The sequence below is a fragment of the Mandrillus leucophaeus genome, unplaced genomic scaffold (assembly GCF_000951045.1).
Source record: "Mandrillus leucophaeus isolate KB7577 unplaced genomic scaffold, Mleu.le_1.0 Scaffold129, whole genome shotgun sequence".
Taxonomy (NCBI): Eukaryota; Metazoa; Chordata; class Mammalia; order Primates; family Cercopithecidae; genus Mandrillus; species Mandrillus leucophaeus.
In genome coordinates this window covers 2822610-2830863 of record NW_012101243.1, presented here as the reverse complement: position 1 = coordinate 2830863, position 8254 = coordinate 2822610, and the positions used below count along the sequence as shown (strand labels likewise).

Sequence of the window (8254 nt, the reverse complement as noted above, 5' to 3'; positions counted from 1 at the left end):
GCACCTGGCTAATATTTTGGGTTTTTAGTAGAGATGAGGTTTCACCGTGTTAGCCAGGATGGTCTCGATCTTCTGACCTCGTAATCTGCCCGCCTCAGCCTCTCAAAGTGCTGGGATTACAGGCGTGAGCCACCATGCCCGGCCTATTTTCTAAATAAAATAGTTTGAATACTAATTCATATTAGTACATATGCCTCATTCTTTTTTTTTTTTCCCTGAGACGGGGTTTTGCTGTCTCGCCTAGGCTGGAGTGCAGTGGCTCGACCTCGTCTCACTGTAACCTCCGTCTCCCAGGTTCGAGCAATTCTCCTGCCTCAGCCACCCAAGAAGGTGGGATTACAGGTGCCTGCCACCATGCCCAGCTAATTTTTGTATTTTTAGTGGAGACGGGGTTTCACCATGCTGGCCAGGCTGGTCTCAAACTCCTGAACTCGTGATCCGTCTGCCTTGGCCTCCCAAAGTGCTGGGATTACAGGCATGAGCCACTGTGCCCGGCCTTTTTTATTTTTTCTTCAAATGGTATCTGGCCGTGTTGCCCAGGCTGGATTTGAACTCCTGGGCTGAAACTATCCTCCCGCTGATAGATGCAGGAGGCAGATAAGGGGAAGGCCTGCCTATACACTGGAAGAACAGGGTGGAGCCACGGGAAGTTCGGGAAGTTCAAGCTGGGTGCAGGGAGAGTAGCCTAGACTCTTCAGTTTCTGTGCGGTGGCCTGATAATCAATCTGCTAGGTAGGGGCCTGTTAGCAGGATCCCCTCTCACCTCTCGCTTTGCTGAGAGTTTTTTTCTTTTTGCCTTTTCACCCAATGAATTCCACTCTCCTCACCCTTCAGTGTCTCTGCTTTCCTAATTCTTCCCGGTTGTGTGACAAGAACCTGGTTTTAGCTGAATTAAGGAGCATAGTTCTCAACACCACTGCCTCCTGTGTAGCTGGGATTACAGGCTTTTGTCACTACACCTGCCTTCTTCTTCGTCTTTTTTTTTAGTTCCTGCGTAGTTTTTCTAGTACCATAATTTATCTAGTCCCCTACTGGTGAACACTGACCTTATTTCCAATGTTTTCCTATTACAAAAAATGTTAGGACAAATAGCCAAGTTCATCGGTTATTTTGTTCATTGCGTATTTATCTAAGAGATAAATTTTTAGAGATGAAACGGCTAGGAATAACCGGCTGGTTTTTCATTTTTTTTTTTTTTTTTTTTTTTTGGTGGGGAGGGTGAGCAATCAACCTCCTCAGGTTGAAGCCTTTTTTTTTTTTCTTTTTAGACAGGGTATCGCTCTGTCACCCAGGCTGGAGTGCAGTGGCATGATCATGGCTCACTGCAGCATTAACCTCCTGGGTTCAACCAATGCTCCCATCTCAACCCCCAGAGTAGCTGGGACTGCAGGCATGTACCAGCACACCCAGCTAATTTTTGTATATTTTATAGAGACAGGGTCTCCCTATGTTGCCTAAGCTGGTCTTGAATTCCTGGGCTCAAGCGATCCTCCCTCCTTAGCTTCCCAAAGTGCTGGGATTACAGATGTGAGTCATGGTGTTTGGCCGAGGCCTTATATTTGAAGACATCTTTATTTTATTTTATTTTATTTATTGTATTTTTGAGACGGAATCTTGCTCTGTCGCCAGGCTGGAGTACAGTGGCACAATCTCGGCTCACTGCAAGCTCTGACTCCCTGGTTCAAACGTTTCTCCTGCCTCAGCCTCCCGGGTAGCTGGGATTACAGGCACGCACCACGCCCAGCTAATTTTTCTGTATTTTTAGTAGAGACGGGGTTTCACCATGTTGGCCAGAATGGTCTTGAACTCTTTAACTCATGATCTGACCGCCTCAGCCTCCCAAAGTGCTGGGATTACAGGCATGAGCCACTGCGCCCGGCCTTGAAGACATCTTTATAGAGGTATAATTGCCATACCATAAAATGCATACACTTTAAGTGTATAATTGAATGATTTATAGTAAATTTATTGAGTCGTACAACCACCACGACCAGAAAAAACAAACTCAGTTTCTCCCATTATACTCACAACAGGCCTCTGACACAAGATGTGTGGGGGTTTTCCCCACACATCAGGTAATCGATCAGTTCTGCAGTGGACACCCGTTGGGTGTTTTCTAGTCCAAATAAACTCTGATACTATCCACCTGAAAATAACACCGGGTCCCATAGGTTGAGGGCTCAGTCCCCAAGACCGCCCCCACTTCAGATGCCAGTAGTAAGTTCAGGCCTCCAGAACTTCAAACTGACCAGCCATAAATCAGAATTCCCACAACTCCCTCCTTGGGTTCCTTTAATTTGGTAGAGGGACTCACAGAACTCAGGGAAACATATACATTATATCAGATGAAGAGAACAAAGGGTAAAGTCTGAAAGGGTCTGGAGCACGGGTGCTTTTATCCCCATGGAGCTGGGATGTTGCCTCCTCCTGCATGTGGATGTGCTCCTATTCACCATCCTGGAAGCCTACAGGTGTTCAGCTATTTAGAAGCTCTCTGAACCCAGTCATTTTGGTTTATAATGGAAGCGTTAGGCTGGGCCCAGAGGCTCATGCCTGTAATCCCAGCACTTTGGGAGGCGTAGGCAGGTAGATCACCTAAGGTTGGGAGTTCAAGACCAGCCTGGCCAACACGGTGAAACCCCATCTATACTAAAAATACAAAAATTAGCTGGTTGTGGTGGTGGGTGCCTGTAGTCCCAACTACTCAGGAGGCTGAGGCACGAGAATCGCTTGAACCTGGGAGGCAGAGATTGCAGTGAGCTGAGATCACGCCATTGCTCTCCAGCCTGGGCAACATAGCGAGTCTCCTGTCTCAAAAAAAAAATAAATAAATAAAATAAAGCGTCATTATTTAAGCATGACTGATAAATAATTGGCCATTGGTGATTAACTTCACTTTGAGACCTTCCCTGGAGGTTGGGTGTGGGGTTGAAACTTCTAACCATTTGACTAAATGGTTGGATCCTCTGGCAGCCAGACCCCCATCCTGTGGTTATCTGGGAACTTTCCCCAAATCCTCTCATTAACATAAATTCAGTCAGGCGCTGTGGCTCACACCTGTAATCCCAGCACTTTGGGAGGCCAAGGCGGGCAGATCATGAGGTCAAGGGATTGAGACCATCCTGGCCAACATGGTGAAACCCCGTCTCTACTAAAACAAAACACAAAAAACTAGCCGGGTGTGGTGGCATCTGCCTGTAATCCCAGCTACTCAGGAGGCTGAGGCATGAGAATCACTTTAACCCGGGAGGCAGAGGTTGCAGTGAGTGGAGATCGCACCACTGCATTCCAGCCTGGTAACAGAGCGAGACTCCCTCTCAAAACAAAACAAAACAAAACAAAACATATACTCAAGTGTGTTTGAAAAGAGATTGTTTTAAATAACAATCTTTTTATCTTTCACCTTCTGGCACTGAAGCTATTCCTAGAGGGGCTTCAAGGATCTAGGACAAAAGGCCAAATATTTTAACAAAAGATATTCTTTTTTTTTTTTTTTTTTTTTGGAGACAGAGTCTTGCTCTGTTGCCCAGGCTAGAGTGCAGTGGTGCAATCTTGGCTAGGCTGGAGTGCAGTGGTGCAATCTCGGCTCACTGCAACCTCTGCCTCCCAAGTTTAAGCAATTCTCCTGCCTCAGCCTCCTTAGTATCTGCGACTACAGGCGCGTGCCACCACACCCGGCTAATTTTTTGTGTTTTTAGTAGAGATGGGGTTTTACCATGTTGACCAGGCTGGTCTCGATCTCCTGACCTCATGATCCACCTGCCTCGGCCTCCCAAAGTGCTGGGATTACAGGCATGAGCCACACTGCGCCCAGCCAACAGAATATATTCTTATTGCTTTAGATACTTCCCTGATCCCCCATGTTGGATTAGATGCTAGCTCTAGGGCTTGGTTCAGTGGCTCACGCCTGTATTCCCAGCACTTTGGGAGGCTGAGGCAGGTGGATCACTTGAAGTCAGGAGTTGGAAATACTAAAAATACAAAATTGCCGGGCTCAGTGGCTCACACCTGCAATCCCAGCACTTTGGGAGGCCAAGGTGGGCTGATCACGAGGTCAGGAATTTGAGACCAGCCTGGCCAGCATGGTGAAACCCCATCTCTACTAAAAATACAAAAATTAGTCAGGTATGGTGGTGCGCACCTGTAGTCCCAGCTACTCAGGAGACTGAGGCAGGAGAATGGCTTGAACCCTGGAGGGAGAGGTTGCAGTGAGCCAAGATCGCACCACCACATGCAGCCTGGGTGACAGAGCGAGACCTATCTCAAAAAAAAAAAAAATTAGCCAGGCATGGTGGCGCGCATCTGTAGTCCCAGTTACTCAGGAGGCTGTGGCAGAAGAATCGCTTGAACCCAGGAGGTTGAGGTGGTGGTGAGCTGAGATCATGCCACTGCACTACAGCCTGGGCAATAGAATGAGATTCTATCTCAGAAAAAAAAAAAAAAAAAAGGCCAGGATCGGTGGCTCATGCCCATAATCCCAGCACTTTGGGAGGCTGAGGCGGGCGGATCACGAGGTCAGGAGATCAAGACCATCCCGGCTAACACAGTGAAACCCCGTCTCTACTAAAATTACAAAAAAATTAGCCGGGCTTGGTAGAGGGTGCCTGTAATCCCAGCTGTTCAGGAGGCTGAGGCAGGAGAATGGCGTGAACCCAGGAGGTGGAGCTTTCAGTGAGTGGAGATTGCGCCACTGCACTCTAGCCTGGACGACAGAGCAAGACTCCGTCTCAAAAAAAAAAAAAAAAAAAGCTAGCTCTTCATGGTCTCATGACTATGTCTCATGACACCCTATGCCCCTGCACTTCCTTTTTTTTTTTTTTTTTGAGAGTGAATCTCACTGTGTCACCCAGGCTGGAATGCCATGGTAAGATCATGGCTCACTGCATCCTCGATTTCCTGAGCTCAAGCAATCCTCCCACCTCAGTCTCCCAAGTAGCTGGGACTACAGGCGTGTGCCACCATGCCTGGCTAATTTTTGTATTTTTTGTAGAGATGGGGTTTCACCATGTGCTCCAGGTTGGTCTCTAACTGTGGGCTCAACCCATCTGCCTGCTTCGAACTCTGGGCTCAACCTGGCTGTTTGCCTCAGCTTCCCAGAGTGCTGGGATTACAGGCATGAGCCACCTCGCCCAGGTTACTTTTTGTTTCTATAGATTTGCCTTTTCTGGACAGTCCATATATATGGAATATATGATATTTTTGTGACTGGTTTAAACTAAAAAGTATCTGAGACAGGTCTCAATCAATTTATAAGTTTATTTTGCTATGGTTAAGAATGTGCCAGGGAGGCAGATCTGTGCCTTTCTCCAAAGATGTTTTTCAGGGCTTCAATATTTCAAGGGGAAAAGCAGGCTTGGAGGGGAAAGAGGAAGGGTGAGGTCACATTACTGAATCCACACGTTGCAAGAGAAAAAGAAGCTGGTAGAGGAAAAGTCAATTGTGTATTCATGTGGTGGTCAGTAAATTGTACCAGTTTGGGAGGCTGAGGTGGGAGGATCACTTGAGCTTAGGAATTTGAGACCAGCCTGGGCGACATAGTGAGATCTTGTCTCTATTTATTAAAAAAAACTTATGGCCGGGTGTGGTGGCTCACGCCTGTAATCCCAGCACTTTGGAAGGCCGAGGTGGGTGGATCACCTGAGGTCAGGAGTTCCAGACCAGCCTGGCCAATATAGTGAAACCCGTCTCTACTAAAAATACAAAAATTAGCTGGGCCTGGTGGCTGGTGCCTGAAATTCCAGCTACTCAGGAGGCTGAGACAGGAGAATCACTTGAATCTAGGAGGCAAAATTTGCAGTGAGCCAAGATCGCGCCATTGCACTCCAGCCTGGGCAACAAGAGTGATACTCCATCTCAAAAAAAAAAAAAAAAAATTAGCTGGGTGTGGTGGCACGTGCTTGTAATCCCAGCTACTCAGGAGGCTGAGGTAGGAGAATCACTTGAACCCAGGAGGCAGAGGTTGCAATGAGCCGAGATCATACCACTGCGCTCCAGCTTGGGCAACAGAGCAAGAATCCGTCTCAAAAAATAAAATAAAATAATAAAATGGCATCCCATTGTGGACATTCCATATACATGGACTATGTGATATTCTGTGTCTGATGTAGACCAAAAAGTTTCTGAGACAGGTCTCAATCAATTTCGAAGTTTATTTTGCCAAGGTTAAGAACATGCCAGGGAGGTAGCCCTGTGCTTCTGTCTAAAGATGATTTAGAGAAAGGGACACTAATTTCACTAATGACTAATGACATTGGGCTTATTTTCATGTGCTTATTAGCTATTTCTGGATCTTTGTTGGTGAAATGTCCATTCGGATCTTTTGTCCATTTTTAAAATGAGTGGTTTGTCTTATTATGGAGTTGTAAGAGCTCTTCGTATATTGTGACTACAAGTCCTTTGTCATGTATGTATTATACAGATATTTTTTCCTAGTGTGTGGCTTCTCTTTCATTTTCTTGATGATGACTTTAAAAAAATTAAAGTAAAATTCACATAGCATAAAATTAACCACTTTAGGGCTCAGCACTCTGACTCACGCCTGTAATCACAACATTCTGGGAGGCCGAGGTGAATGGATCACGTGGGGTCAGGCGTTCAAAACTAGCCTGGCCAACAAGGTGAAACGCCACCTCTACTAAAAGTACAAAAATTCGCTGGGCATGGTGGTGCAAGCCTGTAATCCCAGCTACTCAAGGGGGCTGAAGCAGGAGAATTGCTTCAACCCAGGAGGAGGAGGTTGCAGCCTGGGCGATAGAGCGAGACTCCATCTCAAGGAGAAAAATAAATAAACAAACATTTTAAGTGAACAATTAAAAAAAATTTTTTAAAGAGATGGGGTCTTGCTATATTGCCCAGGCTGGTCTCAAACTCCTGAGTTCAAGCAATTCTCCTGAGCAGGGGAAGCTGCAGACCAGGCCTGCGTGGCAGGCTGAGTCTTCAGTGGGACCTGCTGAATAGGCACAGGGGGCACCTGCAGGCCTTCAGACCAGTCTGCAACCTCTGGCTGAGTAGCAGTGAACTCAGGAGCTGGAGTAGTCTCCGTTCACCCTGAAATTCCTCCTTGGTCAAAGCCTTTTCATCAGTAGCCTACTCTTCATTTTCAGTCTCTTTAGAATCTCTGTAGAAGCAGAGATCAGGCATGACCTCCCACGAGTGTTCACATGATGCCACACACGTGCAGAACTTCCTGGGCCAGCCTCCACCACATTCAACCCACTGAGGAAGCAGTCTTGCCAATGTCCACATAGCACAGAGGAGAATCTGTGTGATGCAGAGCAATGGTAGGTGGGTGTACCTAAGAAGCCTCTGTGAGAGGCTGGTGGTCAGCCCTGGGGTCAGTAGCCACAAAAAGCTGTGGCTCCCAGAAGGCTGCCTGGATCTGGTTAGTGATAGTTCTAGGAGTGAAGTGGCCAGCAACTGGAGTGGCTCCAGTGGCAGCAGCAAACTTCAGCACAGCTGGCTGGACAGTGTCCCTGGAAGATAGGACAGTGACATCAGCAGGGTTCTCAATGGCAACAATGGCATGAGGTGCCAGCAGAAGCTTCTCCCAGGTCCTCTTCAGATTGACGACGTAGATACTGTCACTTTTCCTCTTATAGATGTGCTATTCTGGCCAGTCGCAGTGGCTCTTGCCTGTAATCCCAGCACTTTGGGAGGCTGAAGCAGGCAGATCACTTGAGGATTTGAGGTCAGGAGTTCGAGACCAGCCTGGCCAACATGATGAAACCCTATCTCTACTAAAAATACAAAAATTAGCCAGGCATGGTGGCGTGCACCTGTAATCCCAGCTACTCAGGAAGCTGAGGCAAGAGAATCGCTTGAATCCAGGAGGCAGAGGTTGCAGTGAGCGAAGATGGCGCCACTGCACTCCAGCCTGGGCGACAGTGTAAGACTTTGTCTAAAAAAAAAAAAAAAAAAAAAGTGCTGTTCCATTTGGAAGTCAAGGTTGATGCCACCTAAGTGGGTTCCTGCTCTCCTGCTACAAGGAACTTGAGGACATCTTCCTTCACTGGCAGGACATCAAGGGCTCTGGACATTGTGAAATTTTCCCTTGAAGTTACAATGGGAATCCAGAACAATGTCATATGGACCCCTCCATGGGTAGCACAGAAAGCAAATGGTATCTTTCAAGACACAGAAAAAATTGAATTTTGATGGTTTCATTGATCAATTTTTCCTTTTATAGATTAAGCTTTTGCTGTCACATCTAAGAAATCTTTACCTAACCCAAAGTCTTGAAGATTTTTTCCTATGT

General features: G+C 46.8%; 1 pseudogene; it reads right to left on the bottom strand.

Moving 5' to 3' along the window:
* Positions 1 to 6080: 6080 nt before the first annotated feature.
* On the bottom strand, positions 6081 to 8036 carry LOC105533868 (annotated as a pseudogene).
* Between the last annotated feature and the right edge of the window lie 218 nt (positions 8037 to 8254).